The sequence below is a fragment of the Neofelis nebulosa genome, chromosome 1 (assembly GCF_028018385.1).
Source record: "Neofelis nebulosa isolate mNeoNeb1 chromosome 1, mNeoNeb1.pri, whole genome shotgun sequence".
Taxonomy (NCBI): Eukaryota; Metazoa; Chordata; class Mammalia; order Carnivora; family Felidae; genus Neofelis; species Neofelis nebulosa.
This window is the reverse complement of record NC_080782.1, coordinates 39,466,828-39,488,484: the sequence shown is the minus strand read 5'-3', so window position 1 is coordinate 39,488,484 and position 21,657 is coordinate 39,466,828.

Genomic DNA, 21,657 nt, shown 5'->3' with positions numbered 1-21,657 from the left:
TAATTCTTAAAAGAAATCAAAAGTTGTAGTCAAATCTCAACTATGAATATTAGCCAAAGCTCTTAAAAAAAAAAGATTCTTACTTATCTAGAACTAATCTCTTCACTAATATTAATGACCAATAGTTTTTATTTTAATTTGTGTCCTGTTGGAATTGTACATATTGAATTTTGAAAGAGAAGAACAAATACGGTCTCAAACTCCCAAGAGTGCAAAGGCATACTATATCTTAACATACATTTGAATATTAGTTTAAAAATATTGTGTACACAAAATACAATTTAGGGCTTAGTGTCACAAATCATAATAAAATCTATTAAAATCACTTTAAAAAATATTAGTAAAATCATGAGTCAGCTTAGTAGAAATGAAATGAAGATTGAAAATACATAAAATGGCATTACTGTAATGAGAAAGCTGAGTTAAATTTTTGTGACTGTACAAAAACATTTGTTTATATTTAGCTTAATTATTTAAATATGTAGAGTCTATGAGAAAAGGAAGTACATACATTAAAAATAGTACTTAGGCTAATCCCAATGGAACAGAGGAATATGTACATGGTTATATTTCAATAGTAATCATCATGGCCATATAATGTTTCCCATTCATTTCTTTAATGCTAAGTTAATCCAAATTTATACTTATAAATTACAGTACATTTTCTGAAAAGCCTGAACTGTAGAAAATTTAAATTAAATGCAGATTTATTACTTTAAAATAATGAATTTACATATCACTGGACTTTTAGTAACTTTGATCCTTGAGATAAATTAAACACACATGCACACACCCACACAAACACACATAAATAAATAAAGGGACACACAGTGACAAACTTAAAAGTTACAAAGTTCACACTCTTCCCAGGGATGAAACTTCAAGTCCTTAGGCCACAATCAATTAATTCAAAATTGAATATTAAGAGGAGATTTTGCAATTTAATGTACTAGATTATCCGATAAAGAACACAGTAAAGCAGTACAACAGAAGATCTGTTATCAGGAATATCTGGAATTGTGCTTTTCTGGGTTTGTTTTACTTTTAGTATGGAGATGTTAAATCTGGGTCTCTTAAAACTACAAGAAAAAGTTTTGCACACTTTATATTCCTCACTAATAGAGTATAAAACTTGTTCATCCAAATGATGACCTGGCATTACAAAGAAAATATTTTAAAATTATTTTTAAAATATTCTGTCTATAAGAGGGAGACTTGTGAACATGCTCTGGAAAATCTGGAAAATTTGTATGTATTAAATAATTTATTACCATATGATGTTTGAAAAATGGCTTTTCTGTATTGTACGTATTTTAAATATATATGTAATATGGATTTCAGTATAATTATTTAATAAATACAATATTTTATAATATATGCTATAAATATCAAAAGCCCATGTTAGGATATTCATTTCATGTTATATATTAAATGAGAATCATGCATGCTATGATCTGAATTGTGTTTCTCCCAAATTCTTATGTTGAATTCCTAATGCCCCATGCGACAATATTTGGTTACAGGGCCTTTACAGAAGTAATGAAGGTTAAATGGGTTCTTAAGGATGGGGCCCTTATCCAACATGTCCCTGTAAGAAGAGACACCAGAGAGCGCTCTCCCTTGCTCTCTCTCTCTCTCCTTCTCTGCCACATGAGGATATAGCAAGAGGGAGTGTCTGCAAAGCCAAGAAGAGAGATTTCACCTAAACCTCATCATGCTGGCATACTGATCTTGGACTTCCAGTCTCAGAACTGTGAGAAAATACATTTTTGTTGTTTAAACCACACAGTCAATGGTATTTTATTACAACAGCACAAGCTATGAAAATGCATATTGATTAGAAGTATGATAAGTTTTGAATTCAATGGTTTCAGACTGGTTATTCTTTTAATCATTATAAATGACACATAAGAGTTTTCATAGACTTTTATAAATGATATTTGTCTCACTTATGTCTTCCTGAAGCGTTGTGATAATACCTCACTCCCAAGAAAGAAGCAGTTTACAGAAATTTTGTTTATTGGCTGACTCCTATCACTGGCTAACTTATAGCTACAGGGCAGTGATCATTATAGAATATATCTGAACATATTACTCAAACTTATTGGACCTTGCCTAAATTTCAGTACAGTTGAATGGTTCCATAACAAGTGTTTATATAATCCTATCCTTGCCATCGTACCTACAGTCATAGTTTCCCATATATATATGAAACCACAGAGTTCTCAGCTAGAAGCTGCTGCCCAGCCTATTTGTTAATTATAATGTCAAAATGTAAGTGCAAGAGTATAGAAAGCACAAGACATACACGGCTACAATGATGGGCCTTGTCTACTTTTGGAATGTACAGTTTACAATTTTAGCAGAATCTGAAGATGTTCCACTATTGCCACTTCTGCGGTCAAAGTATGATTTTTCAAATGGACCTCTTTTAAGGAAAAGACATCGTGACAAGCTGTACAGCCCTCTAGGCCAGAAATTGGGAGACTTTAGTTCTTATTTATGCTGTATTAAAAATGAGTTCTGTGTACTTAGGTAAAGTATTTTAGCTCGTTTAGGCTTTAGTGTCCACACTTAAACACATTGAAAAGGGTGCCTGGGTGGCTCAGTCAGTTAAAGCGTCCAACTTTGGCTCAGGTCATGATCTCGCAGTTCGTGAGTTTAAGCCCCGTGTCGGGCTCTGTGCTGACAGCTCAGAGCCTGGAGCCTGCTTCAGACTCTGTGTCTCCTTCTCCCTCTGCCCCTCCCAGCTTGTGTTCTCTCTCTCTCAAAAATAAGTAAATAAGCATTAAAAAAAATAAACATATTGAACTAGATCAGAAATTTTCAAACAAGTCTCCACAGGGATGGGTAGGATGGGGTGACTTAGAGAGTGGGACTCTGTTGTCTCCCACCCCATTCTTCCACCTGGAAACTTTGTTTTTATCTTGTAAGAAGTTTTTTAAAGCAAGGACTCTCTTGTTTTGTTGATTAAAGTTTTAAATGACTGAGCTTGATGACCTCAGATGTCTCTTTTTTAATTTGTAAGCAACTCTATGATTCTGTAGTAAGATCACAACTTAACTGATTAGACACTGACCTCATAAATGTACATTTTGCCTGAAATATTGTTGAAATTTAATAAATTGCTGCTTATTTTTGCATATTCTATTGTGTATCCAGCTCTGTGCTTGACAGCCTAGTATTTGGGGGGGGGGAGTGGCATTTTCCCCCCTACTTTCAACTATGTAAATGCTATGATTTCCTAACTGGAGATTTTTCCTTGAACACCTTGGAATTTCTTATTCAGAGACCTTTTATTGCTGCTCTCTATCATTCACAATTTTGGTGCACATGGATATAAATAATATGTTTAGCAAGAAGGATGTCTTAGGAGTAGCACTTTTTATAAAACCTCTGGAAAGAACTAGTAATCTTGGGAAATTAATTAATCTCTGGATTTTAGAAATTATAGTTTATCAATATTATCTGGACTTTTCCAAGAGTAACTTATTTATTTATTTTTAAAAGTTTTATTTATCTATTTTGAGAGAAAGAGAGAGAGACTACAAGCAAGGGAGGGGCAGAGAGAGCAGGAGGGAGAGAGAATCCCAAGCAGTCTCTGCACTGTCAACACAGAGCCTCATGTGGGGCTTGAACTCAGGAACTGCAAGCTCATGACCTGAGCCAAAACTGACTGAGCCACCCAGGTGCCCCCAAAGAGTAATTTAAATTGCCCACTAGTGAAGAAATATATTCTTTAAAAAACAACAACAACAACAACAACAACAACAACAACATATATCTATTTGAGAGACGGGGGGAGGGGCAGAGAGAGACTCCCAAACAGGATCTGTGCTGTTAGCAGAATCTGATGTGGGGCTTGATTTCATGAATGTGAGATTACGACTTGAGTGGGAATCAAAACTCAGATGCTTAACCCACTGAGCCACCTAGGCACCACAAGAAATACAATCTTTAAGAGTTTAAAGAACATTGACAGAACTGCTTCCTGTTGGAAAAGCTCATAGCTACCAATGACAATAGGCATTACCTTGAAGAGAGTCTTCTTTTAAGTTCCCGCCCTCCCCTCCATATATATATGTGTGTATGTTATAGGAAGATAGATAGATAGACAAGATGTACATGTTTCAGTCCTCTAAAGGAAAAGAAAAAGACCAAAAAGCATGGAGCAAAATTCAGATTTTTGAATTTTTAAGTGATAGGATGGGTAAGCCAGAAAGATTCTTTTAAAATAATCATCTACAAGATGTTAACTCACAGCTTATGATGAAAAGCTGATTTAGCAGAAACACCAATGGATAAGAGGCACAGACATAGTCAGAGAAAGGTTGCAAACTACGTTCAAACACTGAGAAAGCAGGAAAAGATGGTTAAATTGGAAATGAGAATATGGATGTGCCAGATGGCATTAGGCGAGCTGATGATGTGGCTTTCTTTAAAATAGCGAATATAAACTCATTGCTATCTGTCTCCCATATCTTACAAATCCATGTTTGGCATAGTGAGTGGTTGGGTTGGCAAAAGAGGAGGACAACAAGATTAAGTCAAACTTCCCAAATAGGACTCTGTGTGCCCTATGCATTGAGAGAAGGCCATGTGTTATGGGATTTTCCAGCTATTCTTAGGCTAGAATTGTGGGCAAAATAAGAAATGAAAAGAGGCAGATCTGGTGCATAAAATGGGGCCAGGATTGTGATATTTGGAAACCTCTAAGAGGGACACAGTGAATCACTGCTTTCAGTATATTCCACTGATAAAAGTGAAAGGAAAGTCCTTAGAATAGGGAATAAGTAGTGCTCATTTATTTTAAAAAAGAAAGCCAGTAGAGGTTAGGTGCAAAGAATGATACTAACCAGCACTGAGAAAAGAGATTAAGGAAAGTAAGATAAAAAGGGAACTTGCAAATCTTCTAGAACATTTTGACTCACCAAGCAGTCACAAATTTAGGTTTCTTAATATGTTCTGTCTAGTTATCTTTATTGAGTTTATTTTATTACAGCTTTTTTGCTGGTTATTACATCTACCTCAGCAAATGAAGGATGAGAAGTGTTCTACATGAAATATTCATTGGGTTTATAGCCTTAATCTTAAAAGTAAAAGCTAAAGTAAAAAGCTGGAATAAAGAGTTTTAGTGTCCATTTTATGTATTTGAAAGCATGGTGAGAGGATAAAGTGAGATTCAGCACAGGGAGGAAAAAGCTAACAGGAAGGAGGTATATGGAAAGATCTTGAGAGCAAAGACCACTTTTAAAGTGGAAGTCTCAGGATATGAGGAGAAAAAAAAGAGACAAAAGAATCTGAAGAATTGAAAACTGTTAGAACGAAGCCAAGATGTGACTTCAGCGGGCCAGTGTGGGAAATTGCTGCTAAAGGAAATGGAGAGAGTTTCAAAGATTTTTGCCTGAATGGGGGAGAATAGCCCCTGGGCTTTATCACAGGGCATGACAGTTAGAAAAATCTAGCAAAGAAGGCCTCAACGAGGGTCAGAATTTATTTTAATTAGCAAGATAATTACAGTGGAGTAGAAGATGCCATTCATTCATTACCAACTCAGCACCAGGCACTTTACTCAAGTATATACAGTTCAGCTCTCACAAACAACTTTCACAAAAATCATTATCCCTATTTTACAAAAAGGGAAAGCAAGACTACAGAGACTCCCCCAAGGTCATAATATGGAGAAGAACTGAGATGTAAGGCAAGATGTATCTCCTCTTTAGAGCCCAGGCCTTTTCCCAATATTATGCTGCTTCCCATAGAATCTCTTATAGTCCAAACTATAAAGCACCTAGCAGTGGCCACCCCCACTCCCCAACACCACTCCTCCTGCTGCCCATTTTGAGTTAGAAACATTTACGTGCTCCAGATAAAGGCACTCTAAATGGGTTAAATAAAATACAGGAAAGAAACTACAGCCTATTATCTATGTGTTCAGGAAAGAAAAAGAAAATGTAAAGGTGAGAGAGACTCTGTCACTAAGAGCATTTAGGCTCTGACACAATAGATACCCTAAAGCAGCAGTTCTCAGGGTTCTCAATCTTGGGTTAATACTGGAATCATTAGGGAGCTTTAAAAAATCTTTATGTCTGGATCCTACTTTAGAGATTCTGAATTTACTGGTATGGGTCATTGGACTTTTTCATTGGAACTCCCAAGGTGGTTACAATATGTGGAAAAGATTATGACCCAGTGCTCTACAAGGTGACATTGATAACAAGGCTCATTCATTCCAGCCTCCAAACAAACAGCATTCATCTTTGCATCATCCTATTGGTCTAGTGTCTTATACATAATAGATGCTTAATACATGTTTGGAGAGTTAACTTGATGAGCAGCAGAATAATGATGTATGTACTGTCCTGGTCCTCTATACTTGGGTACCCCATAATGCCTTTCTATCTTTAACATTCCTGGGAATCTTTTATGCTTCTTTCTAGAACAAACAAACCCCAGAAAAGCCAAGCATAAGGGAATTTCTCAATTGAGGGATATTTGTGTTCTCCCATCTGTTGCCAGTATTCTCCTTATGTGTAGGACCTCCATGCTAAAAACACATGGTAATCCTCAGGACTCTTCTCTGAGTCCCTTGGGAAAGTACCACCCCTCAGTAGATTTTGATTCCTTCAGGGAAGCTGCCCTCTGGTGGCCAGATAGACAACATACCTAATAGTTGAGAGCATAAACCTGGAATCAAGACTTCCTGAGTTCGAACCCTGCTGTTTACTGCTTTTGTAAGCTGGGGCGAGTTACTTGGCCTCTATGTACATTAGTTCTTTCATCTGTAAACATGAGGGTATAATTGTATCTACTTCACAGGGATGTGGTAAGCATGTGAAATACTTAGAACAGCGGCCGGTATGTAGAAAGTGCCAAATAATTTTATACTACTATTACAGAAAGAATATTTTCTTAAGTTTATAATGTCTGTAAGCTTCTTTCAATACGTTAGGAGAGGAAAACTTTTAACGAATGTTCATAAAACTGTTGAATTTGTAGGACTAGGCTAAGAGGATTTTCGGTTGGTGAGAAGATGTTCAGATGTTGCTCAGAACAGGTGTGGGATTGCAGTGGAGATGGTTTGGTTCTACTACTTGTTCTTTACCTTGTCAATTTTACTTGAGGCCAACCTCACTGGACCCCCATATGTGGCCAACATTCATATGAATAAAATACATAATCAGTTATTATGAGTCCAGTAGTAATATGAAAGGTTGGACATATTCATCTTTCAGTTCCTCATTTTCTTTGTTGTTCTTTTGCTTCCAAATAGAAATAAGGAAATAATGGCAGTTGATTCAGCTTGTGAAGAGAAGTTGGTTGATTGTGCAATGATTTTGAAGAAGTCTACATCTCATTTCCATTTCATCAGGCAAGAGGATGAGAGACAGAGCGGAGTCTTTTTGTTTGTTTGTTTGTTAATGTAGGCTCCATACCCAGCCACAAGGGCTTGAATTCAATTACCTGAGATCAAGACCGGAGGGGAGATCAAGAGTTGGATGCTCAGCCAGCTGAACTGCCCAGGTGCCCCTGAGTGGAGTCTTTTAAGTAGGGGGAAAAAAGTGAACTGACACATATGTGCTGGGTGTGTAAAGGAGTGAAATTTATAATTCAGGAAAGCATCCAGGTTATACTTCACAAAGGTTTAATTTGACAAGGAGATGATAAAATTCAGGTTGTTGAAAGAGGATATAAATGGATAGGAATCATTTATATTAAACAGTTATAAGTAATATTATACTTTAAAGGTATAAAATAATCTTAATCCAAACAGTAGGGTTACCTTTGGGACCCTGTGGTACAGATCAAAATGCCACTCCTTGCAAAGTTAAGGTCCTACTTTAGCTGTGCTCTCAAAGAGGTCATAGATCAAACGGTAGAATCTGAGGACTAACGATGGTTTATTTCGGGTTTCCAGCTGTGATTTTTCTGGATTTCAAAATGACTGCCTTTATATTTATTTTTTTCTCCTGGGAAAGGAGAGGAAAAAACCCTTTACTGCATTCCCACTGTCTAGTATATTAGCTGTTACAATTCCTATTGGCTGACCTTATGAAAGAGGACACCACATTTGACCAGCTCAGCTTTTCTTCCCCCTTTCTCACTATAGATGTTACTGTACAACACACACTGAATATTGGATTAGTCTTTGAGAAGCATTGTAACATGATCTGCACAAAGAGACAAGTAACTCTACACCATTTCCTTCCAAGCTCCAATTGGCACAGATAAAAAATTCCATTATAAAATTATAATTACAGTTTGTGACTTTCTGGAAAATGCCTCATTTGGGTTTGGCTTAAAAGTTAATCTGCTGTTTTACTAAAAAAAGTAGAGCTGTTTTAACATTCCATTTTTCATGCAGTTATTAATCTATTGATTAGTTCATAAGACCCCCCAAAATCTAAGAAGATTTGCCATCATAGTTTTATATTCATGAGTGATAAACTCATGCTTGGGATTGCTTAGAACATGATTAAAGGTATGCAGAAGAAAACCAAAGGTTCTCTTTGTTCAAAGAACAGATAATTCTCTACACATCTAACTGATTTAAAATCACCAACTGTTTTTCCTATGTTTGTTTTTGTGGACCACATGTGTAATTCAACTAAATTCTTCTAGATGTGAAAAAGAAGAAGGGGGGGGGGAGGGGAGGAGGAGCCCTGACACAAAGGGACACAAAATATTTCTATTTGAGGTTATTGCTGTGTCTCAGTTTGCTAACAGAGAATCACAGAGAGGCTATATAAGTTTGAGAGAGTTTGAAATATATTGACTAGGGCACTAATGTGGAATTAATGAGTCTCCAAAAGGAGACTGATAGCTTCCATGTCCTCTCTCTTTAAACCTTGGGCTTGCATGTTTGGAACCCTTCATTATTATGTGAGAAGGTAACCATCCTGGCATTTAGTGAATGGGTGCCAGGGATGCTAGACCTCCTGCAACAATGGGGTGCTCATGCCAAACTGAAAATGGTTGCACATGTCTTTCAAAAGTTCTATAAGGCATTCATGTATGTGAAAAAGCACATTCAAACTTTTCTAAGTTGTAGTTCTTAAAGTTTGGCCTCCAGACAAACAGCGGCAGTATCATCTGAGAATTTGTTTTAAATGCATATTTTGGGCCCCACTTTGGACCTACTGAATAAAACTTTCAGGGGTGGGAACAAGAAGTCTATGTTTTATCAAGCCTTCTGTTGAACGTTAATATTTGAGAACTGCTAATCTAGTTTAGAACTGAAAGTACATACTATTAACTTTGCCAATTTCCCAAGAATTTCAATGCTGTATATGTTGAGAGAAGATTGTCTAATGCCTTGTTCAGGCCTTTACCAAGAAATGTTAATCATTTAAAAATCACACTGCTTATGTTACTAGATAGTATTATGTGAACATATGCAGTTATGTTGGTCTGCATGTGTATCTATTTTATAGCTTAACTGGTTTAAGTAACTAAACACTTCCTTACATCTTCAAGTATAATAATGGCTATGTGTTTACATATTTAAATATATATTGTTTTATATTAAATTACTTTTATTTATTCTTCAAAGTATAGTTAGGGCATTATGTTGATTTAAAAAAACTGCATGAACTGGTGCAGCCACTCTGGAAAACAGTATGGAATTTACTCAAGAAATTAAAAATAGAGCTACCCTATGATCCACCAATTGCACTACTAGGTATTTATCCAAAGGATACAAAAATGCTGATTCAAAGGGGCACATGCACCCCAATGTTTATAGCAGCACTATCAACAATAGTGAAATTATGGAAAAAGCCCAAATGTCCATCAACTGACAAATGGATAAAGAAGATGTGAGATATATATATATATATATATATATATATATATATATATATATATAAAATGGAATATTACTTAGCAATCAACAAGAATTAAATCGTGACCTTTGCAACAATGTGGGTGGAACTGGAATGCATTATGCTAAGCGAAATAAGTCAGTCAGAGAAAGACAATTATATGACTTCACTCATATGTGGAATTTAAGAAACAAAACACATGACCATAGAAGGGAAGGAAAAATAAGATAAAAACTGAGAGGGAGGCAAACCATAAGAGACTCTTAAATGCAAAGAACAAACTGAGGGTTGCAGGCAGTGTGTTGGGTAGGGGGATGGGCTAAATGGGTGATGGGCATGAAGGAGAGCACTTGTTGGGATGAGTACTGGGTGTTATATGTAAGTGATGAATCACTAAATTCTCCTCCTGAAACCATTATTACACTATATGTTAAGTAACTTGGATTTAAATAAAATTAAAAAAAAGTCACTGAGTGCAGACTAAAAGCATAGGTTCTGCTGTTAGAACCAAAGCTCCACTGGACTTGGCCACTCACCTTTGGAGTGCTTTAACAAATGATTTAAACTCACTGTGCTTTTGTTTGTTTATCTATAAGATGGGTATTTGTTAATAATAATGCATCAAACATAAAAGAATATAATACAACCGACAGTGTTGAACTTTAACCTGAGTCCTGTGATCCTGGAAAACAGCAAAGATTAAGCTATACCCTTCCCTTTGTATTTGGGAAAACTGCTTTCTGCAAGGAACCTCCCTCACCCATATGGCATAGATAAGACTCACGGAAGCCCCTTTTTTTACCCATAACAAGACGAGACAAAGACCATCAAATTTCTGCCCCCCCCCCCTTTTTTCGGCTCATAACTGATTACCTAAACTGCTTTGTCCCCACTGATCAATCAAAACATATTAATGCTTGTTCAACAAAGGGTGGTTAAACTGATCTCCTCCCCCAGGCCTCTGAACTTTGACCTACCCTTGGCCTGAGCCAGTCTACAGCCTCCCTTGGAGATTAGGCCAGCCTCAGGGTAAAAACACTTTCTGATTTGCTATCCAATCGTACCACCTTTTCATCACACTTCCCCATACCTGAATCTCCTAGTCTAGCTCACTCCTCTCTATAAAAGAAAATGTATTCTTTCCTAATCCTTGAGACACTTGCAGATTTTAAGGTCACCGCTCTCTCCCTGTTGGAACAGTTTCTTTCCTCTCTTTGCAAAAATCCTTTAAAATAAACTCCTTCCTAATCCCAAATTTGTTTTGTATTTGAAAATTTCCTAGCACATACTTAGCACTATGAAGTTGTTACTTATTATAATTTTTACTATGTGATATTTTTATCAGAAAAATAGAAACTTTGTAACTAGGTTCATGGACTTTTAACCTAAGCTATTTAAGGTAAAATATGCAAATTTATGGAATATTTAAATCATTCAAAATAACATTACATAAAATTTTAGGTAGAAAGTAGTGAAAAAATATACAGGCATATCTTGAAGATATTGCAGATTTGGCTCCAGACCACTGCAATAAACTGAATATTGCAACAAAGTGAGTCAAGTGAATTTTTGGTTTCCCAGTGCATATACAAGTTATGTTTACACTGTACCAAAGTCTTTGTTGTATACCATAGTATTATGTCTAAAAAACAATGTGCATACCTTAATGAAAACATTTTATTTTTAAAAATAAATAAATAAATAAATAAATAAATAAATAAACAAACAAACAAACTGGATGAAGGAAGCTGCTTTTTTTTAACAGTTTTATTTTAGGCTAGCATATTGCACAATTATTTGTTTAAAAGATGGTGGACAGTTGGGTCTAATAGAATTGAGAACCACTGTTGTAGGAGATTGATGAGAACCTGCAAAGTTAGTTACAGAATATTGGAGATACCCAAGATCACCACATTTATCTCAGAAAATATCTGGATTCCAGATTTCTGATATTCCCTTACCAGAAGAGTTGATGGAGAAGCATTTGAATCCTAGGCAGGAAACTGAATGCCTTACAAATTGAGCTACTACCCATAATGTAAAAGAAAAACAACAAAAAGAGGATTGCCCTATTTGCCTCATATTTTTAAAACAAAATAAACAGAACACTATAAATAAGTGGAAGCTCTCTTTTTCCTTCTCTGAAATCCTCTTTTCTTCTCTTTCTCTTTCTTTCTACAGGAAAAGTATTATCATGAGTTAGGTGTTTAGACAACCTATGTGGTTATACGTTCATTGCGTATATACACACTCGTAAACAATAGTTTTATATTTTTTATCTTTACTTAATACCATGTCATACATAACGTCACACAATTTGTTCTTTTTGTTATGTTATGAAGATCTACTCATGATATTTACAGATCTCATCCATTTACTGAGTTTTCTGTGTATTACTCCATCCTATCAATATACAATTTATGGAACCTTCTCCTTTTAAAGGATAAATATCCTTAATCCATACAAACACATACAAGGGTGTGTGTGTGTGTGTGTGTGTGTGTGTCCCATTTCTGGACTAGTCTTTTACATGTTTTTGTAGTTTATTTGTCTTTTCAAAGACCAGCTTTTGTTTTATAATCACTATTACTCTTTTGTTTGGCTTTTTATATTATTAATATCTACTCTCATCTTTATCACTGTCTTCCTCCTCATTTGATTTACTTTTTCTATCTTCTTTAATGTGTAATTCATTGATTTAAATTTTTATATTAAAATGCATTCAAGACAATAAAGTTATTTCTAGTTACATTAGCCCCATTATATAAGTTTCAAAACAGTATTTCTATTATTAAGTTTAAATATTTCAAAATTTCCATTGCAGTTTTTTCTTTGATGAGTCTGTTTTTCAAGTGTGACTTCAGTTTACATATACACATTGCATTGGTGCTAATTTAACTGCATATTGGGCAGAGAACACTAACAATGTAATATTGACTCTTTGGGACTTGTCAAATAGAGCTTTCCAACCATAAATAGATTAAAGGTATGTGAATGTGTTGATTTCATCAGCTCTTGGCACAGCAAGGTGGGGCTTGGGATGGACAGAGCCAGTCACTGCAGCCACAAGCATCGTCAAGGTTGTAAAGTTGGGAAGGACAGACACTATGGTATAATACAGGAGTGATTTCTGTAAATGTTCCGAGTACACTTAATACTTGATTTTCTGTAAAAATCAAGACTGTTAATTTTCTTGTTCAAATTCTGTCTATCTTATTTCCTCTGATTTATCCATCAGTTTCTCAGAGAAGCATATTAAAAACTCTCACCAGTATTATGACCCTGGCCATTTTGCTTATACATCTGTCAGGTTTTGCTTTATCTATATTAGGAAAATGTAGAAGGCTTACAGGTTAATGATTGATATCCTTGGTGAATTATTCCTTTTTGGTTTTATTAATGATTAGATCTTAAATTTCATTTTGTTATTAATATTTCCATATCAGCATTCTTTTGTAAATATTTGTCTAGTCTACTTTTGTCTATTTTCAACTTACTTGTATAATGTTGCTTTTAGTGTGTCATTTGTCATCTGAACCAGGACTTTAGAGACTAAAGGGCATGTTACTAATATGTTAGCATAATTGGTGAAATTCACAATGGTCTGGAGCAAACTGGGTCATGTGAACTTACTCATAAGTAGCATATAACTGGATTTTATTTGCAATAAAATGTGATATTCTATTTGTATTTTTTATTTTTAATGTTTATTTATTTATTTTGAGAGAGAGGGAGTGACTGTGAGCAGGGGAGGGGCAGAGAGAGAGAGAGAGAGAGAGAGAGAGAGAGAGACAGAGAGAGAGAGAGAAAGAGAGAGGGAGAATCCCAAGCAGGCTCTTGTGCAGTCAGCGCAGAGACCAATGTGGTGCTTGATCCCACAAACCATGAGATCATGACCTGAGCTGAAATCAAGAGTCAGATGCGCAACTGACTGAGCCACCTAGACACCCCTGATATTCTACTTTTAGAGCAGATGTAACCAATTCATAGTCTGCAATTATTGCCTTCTTGGGTATTTATTTGGATATTTTTTTTGTTTGGATATTTTCAATATAATTTATTGAATTGCATAATTGTATAATGCTGCTTCCCTCCTTTTTTCTCCTTGGTTTCCTCCCTTTTTTTTTGTTTTTGATTGACAGAATTTCTCTCTTTTCCTGTTTTCTACCGGTTTTTAGGTTATCCATTTGATTTAACTTTTAAAATGGCTTATCTTAAATTTAACTTGTATATTTAACTTAATCTTTATGCCCTTCAATATCTATATAATACAAGGATCTCAGAAATATTTACTTTAATTTATCCCATATTATTGTTGTCTGGTATTTTAATTCTAACATGCTTTAACATTGAGTCGCATTTAATTATTAATATATTTTATAGGCAGTAGTTACATATTTACCAACAAACAAAAAAAGTTAATTCCTTGCATTCTTTCCTTCTGGTTTCAATTTTTTTTCTTGTTTAATCACCTGTTTTAGTATCTCTTTTAACAAAGGCCTACCAAATCATGAACTGTTTATGTATATTTGAAAATATCTGGATTTCATTTTCTAAAGGTAAGCACTGTTGTTTTCTACTTTCATTTTATAAATGAGTAATCTGAGTCACTGGTTGGATAAATACATTTCTCAGACTGGGAAATTCTTAAAAGCTACCAACAGTGAAGGCCAAAGGCAATGGAAAATATGATCTGAAGGTAGAATAATTGCTTCTTTAACATTCTATTTTTAGCTGACATTCACGGATGAAAAATATGTTGTCTAATTATTTTGCTCTATTGGATAATTAATCTCTTTTTTTTGGTAAGTTTTTTTTAATGTTTATTTTTATTTTTGAGAGAGAACAAGCAGGGGAAGGGCAGAAAGAGGGGAACAGAGGATCCAAAGCAGGCTCTGTGCTGACAGCAGTGAACTTGAACCCACAAACTGTGAGATCATGACCTGAGCTGAAGTCAGATGCTCAACCGACTGAGCCACTCAAGTGCCTCCTTTTTTTTTGGTAAGTTGAAAGATTTTTATTTGATAGTCTGCAGGTTCATTTAGATGAGTCCGGGTATGGATTTGATTTTCTTTTCCTGCTGGTGACTTGGTGTGCTCCTGCAAGTTGAGATTCCATATATTTTGAGTGAAAGCCTTTAATTCTATTTCTTCCTTCAATAACCCTTCCAAGTGGGCCACGGGACCTTCCCATTCTATCTTTCATGTCTCTACATTTGTCATTTTGTTTTGTTTTTTTTGTTTTGTTTTGTTTTGTTTTGTTTTTTTAATTTTTAACGTTTATTTATTTTTGAGACAGAGAGAGACAGAGCACGAATGGGGGAGGGGCAGAGAGAGGGAAACACAGAATCTGAAACAGGCTCCAGGCTCTGAGCTGTCAGCACAGAGCCCGACACGGGGCTCGAACTCACGGACCGAGAGATCATGACCTGAGCCGAAGTCGGCCGCTTAACCGACTGAGCCACCCAGGCGCCCCTACATTTGTCATTTTGTACTAAAATCTGGATGATTTCCTTCAGTCAGGTTTTCAACGTATTCATTTATATTTTCTTTGTGTCTATTCTTGTGTTCAACTCACTGATACTTCTAAAATTTTATAAATGTGTGCGGGGAAGGGTTATCTCTCCCAGAGTGAGTTGCTTAAACCCTCCACATTTCCAAGAAAGACCTGTTTTCAGAATTGGCCCTTGGACAGCTCCTGGTAGTTGAACTCGGAGTCCTTGGGCTATTCTTCCTGATAAGAGCATTTTTTTGTATGCTTGGAGTGTTAGGCTCCACAATACCAATTTTTCAGAGAGTTCGTGCTAACAAATGTGATTCGTGGTGAACCTCTGTTTTTGCTCTGTGGGGATGGGGCCTAAATAGATGAAATGAGTCTACAGCATGCCTATGTGATTTGACATCCTAGAAAACCTCTGGAAACAAGGCTCAAGAGTGACATTTCACATGTGTTATTACACATTGTTGTTGGCATAACTAAGTGCATCTTTGTGCACTGGGAGGGGACACCTGGAAGCTTGCATCTGTTTTCTCTTGGATTTCACCCCATCTGCCTTTTCCTTTGCTCATTTTTAGCTACAGCCTTTTGCAATAACAAACTGAAGCCATGAGTATAACTGTTTTTCTGAGTCCTGTGGGTTCTTCAAGTGAATTATTGAGCCTGCAGGAAGTGTTGGGGACTCCCCATATAAAATATATTTCTCTTTCTTACACATTCCACTCCATATAGTCCATTTTCTAACTAGTCTTTTTTTCACACTCTTAATACCATGAAAAAAATTTGCTTCTATTTTTCTTGTAGACCATTTTAAACTTACTTATTTGAAGCTTCTCTCTGATTTAAAAAAAATTGTTTTAATGTTTATTTTTGAGAGCTAGAGAGAGAGAGAGAGCACAAGCGGGGTAAGGGAAGAGAGAGACGGAGTCACAGAATCCGAAGCAGGTTCCAGGCTCTGAGCTGTCAGCACAGAGCCCCAGGCGGGGCTGGAACTCATGAGCTACTGAGATCATGACCTGAGCTGAAGTTGGCTGCTTAATGGACTGAGCCACCCAGGCGCCCCTTCTCTCTGATTTTTTTAAACTTACTTTTTCTCATTTGCCTGCAAAATTTTCTGTTGTTGATCCTACCGATCCCCTATCCCTCACCATGATTGCCTAGAATGCAATCATTAACAGTCAGCTACATATTCAGTTCCAACTGATTCCTTAGCACTGGTACCCAGGGCTGTAGAAACATCTCTAAAAGGTGGAATTAAATTTACCTACATTAGATATCCAGGAGTTTTTCTGATCATGGACCAGTTTGTATAATACAATTTTTGTCTGATATGAATTAAAATTTAAATTCACATAGAAAATAGAATTAGAGTTCTGACATCATTTTATAAAAATCTTCCCCTTCTTTACTTCTCTGGGTTTCAGCAGACATTTTGACTACTTTTCCAGGCTAATGGGTAGCATTTAAAGCCTTTTCTAATCTTTGTTTCATTGGTTTAATGAAAGTTGGGAAAGAGTATGGAAGATCTTTTCACCTTCTTCCATGTTTAACTAGACTGTTTCAATGTTTAATGTACTGAGATAACTCTGCTATAAGCCATTTTCTTCTAGGTTCAGCTGTCTTAAACCATAAAAATACTTACATCAAGAGTCCAGTATACTTTTTAAATCAGTTTTTTTAAGTTTATTTATTTATTTTGAGAGAGGGAGAAAGAGAGAGACAGAGAAAATGAATGAATGAATCCCTGCACCTTCAATGCAGAGCCTGACGTGGGGCTGAAACTCACGAACCATGAGATCATGACCTGAGTCAAAATCAAGAGTCAGGTGGTCAACCGAGTCACCCAAGTGCCTCTAAATCAGATTTTATGTTTTTTTAAATTTTTCCTATATTATCTGAATGGCATCTTGTTTTAGTATCAACTTCCCCCCCCTTTTTATTATCTGTTGAAAGTTTAATGTTACACACATAGGTATAATTCTTTTGTGTGTAGGATAAGGAGAGCCAAAATTATTAAGAGATTATCAATTTATTATTATTATTGCTATTATTAGTGAGCTCACTCTTCAAATACCATTTTGTCTATCTTAGTTTCTTCTTTCTTCTTCTTTTTTTTTTTAAATATTTATTTCTGAGAGAGAGGAGAAAGAGAGACAGAGCATGAGTGGGGGAGGAGCAGAGCAGAGAGAGAGGGAGATACAGAATCCAAAGCAGGCTCCAGGCTCAGAGCTGTCAGTACAGAGCCTGATATGGGGCTTGAACTCACAAACCATGAGATCATGACCTGAGCTGAAGTCAGATGCTTAATTGAGCCACCCAGGCGCCCCCCAGATGCCACCACTTTAGATAAGCAGAAGAGTGCCCTCTGGCACAGGTGGCACCACTCTAGACAACTAGTCTATATTAGTTGCTTATAAACCCAGGGTCCAATCTTGTTTTTATAAGAATTCTTTATTCATAGCTCAACTAAGAATATAAAGAGAGCACTATGCACTAGCTTCCAAAGAATTTGTATGTCTAATCTCTCAAGAATGTAAATAGTTAATTATAAATATGGTTGGAGGTCAGAAGTATGAATTGATAGAACTCTTTCTAAAAAGGGAAAGAATATTAAAGAAAAAAATGCATAAATGGATAAAATTTTAATAAATTCATTCTATCAGTTGCCATGGAGGATGGTATATGGGCAGAAAGTGGATAGATTTCCCAGGAAGGGATATCAAAATTCTTATACAGCAAGTATGTGAAATTGAAGAGGAAGTCAGAATATCTAAACATTACAAAAACCCTAGGGAATGGCATGGTTTCAGGGTTTTAAGTGGCCAAAAATATAAGCAAAACTTTAGAAATAAATCTGTAGTTTCATAAAGACGAAAAACATAGATCAAAAGAGCAAATGTTTACTTTTGGTAAGATTTAGGGGTTATCACTAGTATTTAGATTCAAAGTTAGTATGGAAACAGGTATATTTTGGAATGTTCTTCTATAAACATAACCCTTTTCCAATTCTTGTAGCCTTTTTATGGGTGATAGCAGTTATTACCTCTCAAGCATGTGAAAATAAAGGACAGAGACATTAATAAGACTTAGTAATCAAAATAGTATGGTACTGGCACAGAAAAATGGAACAGAACAGAAAATCCAGAAATAGACCCACAATTACATGGTCAATTAATCTTCAACAAAGCAGGAAAGAATAGCCAATGGGAAAAAGACAGTATCTTCAACAAATGGTTGTGGGAAAACTGGACAACAACATGCAAAAGAAGGAAACTGAACCACTTTCTTACACCATACACAATAATAAATTCAAAATGGATTAAAGACCTAAACATGAAATCTGAAGCCAAAAAAATCCTAGAAGAGAATACAGTAACTTCTTGACATTGGCCATAGTAGCATCTTTCCAGATATGTCGACTCCTGAGGCCAGGGAAACAAAAGCAAAAATAAACTATTAAAACCACATCAAAATATAAAGCTTCTGCACAGTGAAGGAAATAATCAATAGAACTAAAAGGCAACCTAAGGAATGGAAGAATATATTTGCAAATGATGTGTCTGATAAAGGGTTAGTATCCAAAATCTATAAAGAACTTATAAAACTCACCCCTCCCAAATAAAATAACCCAATTAAAAAATAGGCAGAAGACATGAACAGACATTTCTTTAAAGAAGACATACAGATGGCTGACAGACACATAAAAAGATGCTTATCATCACTTATCAAGGAAAACTACGATGAGATATCACATCACATCTATCAGACTGGGTAAAATCAACAACATAAGAAACAACACATGTTGGTGAGGATGTGAAGAAAAAGGAACATTCATGCATTGTTGGTGGGAATCCAAACTGGTATAGCCATTATAGAAAACCGTACGGAGGTACAGAACTACCTTATGATCCAGCGATTGCACTACTGGGTATTTACCCAAAGAATACAAAAACACTAATTCAAAGGGATACATGCATCCTTATGTTTTTGGCAGCATTATTTACAATAGCCAAGATATGGAATCAGCCCAGATGTCCATCAACTGATGAAAGGTTAAAGAAGATGTGATATATATATATAATGTAATATTATTCAGCCATAAAAAAGAAAAAAAATTGCTATTTGCAGTGACATGGAGCTAGAGATTATCATGTTAAGTGAAATAAATCAGAGAGAGACAAATACCATATGATTTCACTCATATGTGGAATTTAAGAAACAAAACAAAGGAAAAATAATAAGAGACAGAGTGAAAGAAACAGACTGTTAATTGTAGAGAACAATCTGATGGTTACCAGAGGGGAGGGGGAGGGAAGGGATGGGTTAAATAGATGATGGGGATTAAGGAAGGCACCTGTCATGGATGAGCACAGGATGATTAATGGAAGTGTTGAATCACTATATTGTACACCTGAAACTAATATAACACTGTATGCTAACTAACTGGAATTAAAATAAAAACTTAAAAAAATTCATAATAATTTTAGGACATTGACATGATATGTTTATTTTTCTACCTATCAGAGTAGATGCCAGTTCCAAATTTGTGTGTGTGTAAGAAAGAATAATTTTTAAAAAAGATAGAACTCATACATTTCATACTTATGAAATGTTATGCTTAGTTATTTAGTATGTCCAAAGGTTTTTCCAAGTCTTTAATAATGAATGTGGTGTGAAATTAAGAGAGACTATTGGGATAAGGAAGATGATAACATTGGAAAATATAAATAAAAAATATATTCATATGTTTATTTCATTGCCCTAAAATATTTCCCTTGATATTTTCCCATATTAAGTACCATCTGGATGTGTTCCTATCTGTCCCACATTTTCATATTAGATTTTCCAGTGGATTCTGTTTTGTATTATGCCCTTTACTCCTTCATGTGACCCTTACTAGCTTTTTTTCCTATATATGTAATTCCAGGCAGTTTTCTTCCTGTTTGTATTTCCCTCAATTTATACTGTTGTAGACAGTCTAGCCCGAGGTTTTTTTGTTTGTTTGTTTGTTTGTTTGTTTTTTAATGTCTACTCATATATCTAGATCCTGTAGAAGATCCTCTGATTTCAGTCCTTTTCCTTCCATTTAAGGCCCATTTCACCTACTCTCTAGCAGAAATTTCTTTGAAATAAAATAAAACAATTAAAAAGAATAAAATACATCTAAGCATATCACATAAACCTACATATGTGATAAAATTTCGTAAAACTAAACACACATACGTATACAAATCAGTGTGTGTTTTTATAAGGGCATATATTTATAAGGCTGTTGGGTTGTATCAGTGTAACTTTCTTGGTTGTGATTTTGTACTATAGCTATATAAGATGTTACCATTGGAGGATGAAGGGTAAAGGATCCACAGAATCTCTGTGTATTACTTTTTACAACTACTTGTGAGTCTAAAGTTATTTCTAAATTAGAAGTTTTCAAAAAGACATATATGTAAGACATAATTGAGTTTTAGAGTTTTGCTTTGTATCTTCTGCTGAATTGGGTATCTTGGACAAGACTACAAATCATCATCTAGCACCTTCACTGCACCCCCGTCCTGTTTTCAAGTACAGCAAATTAAATGTTATAGGCATCTTGATCCTTCAACTGAATCCATTCATAAATCTTAAGTTACTTTTCAATCACTCACCTATTCACTGTCAGTCAATAAATCTTTATTAAATCCACCTTTATGAACCAGGAACCCTTGTAGGCAGGCACTAGAATTATAAGCAATGAATTTTTTTCCTGGCTTTAATGAAGTTTATTTTCCTGAATGAAAAGTATTTGTGGTATATGAAGATCTACTGAGTTTGTACTTTCAGTTTGCTCTTATTTGCAGGCTACTTCATTGGCACTGTCTTAATTTATTCTATGATACATCCAAGTGCATCTTTTCAAACACAATCATTGTTTTCAGGTATAGAAATCTCAAGATTAAAAATAAGCATTGGGGAGCTTGAGTGGCTCAGTCGGTTAAGCAGCAGACTCTTGATTTCAGCTCAGGTCTTGGTGTCACGGTTTGTGAGTTCGAGCCCCACATTGGGCTCCACACATAGTGTATGGAGCCTGCTGCTGATTCTCTCTCTCCATCCTTCCCCTGCTCATGCCTGCTCTCTCTCAAAAATAAATAAGTAAATAAACTTTAAAAAAGAAATAAGCATCAAAACCCATAAAAATATCAGAAATTGAAGGGAAATATAGATCTAACTTGTAGTGGAGACAGAATATTGATGAACCAAGAAAAGTGTTTCATTTGAAAAGCCTGTTTGTGATAAACAAAATGACTCACCTCATCAAATAGAGATCTTTAGGCAAAGCTGCTTCCATAAACCACAACTG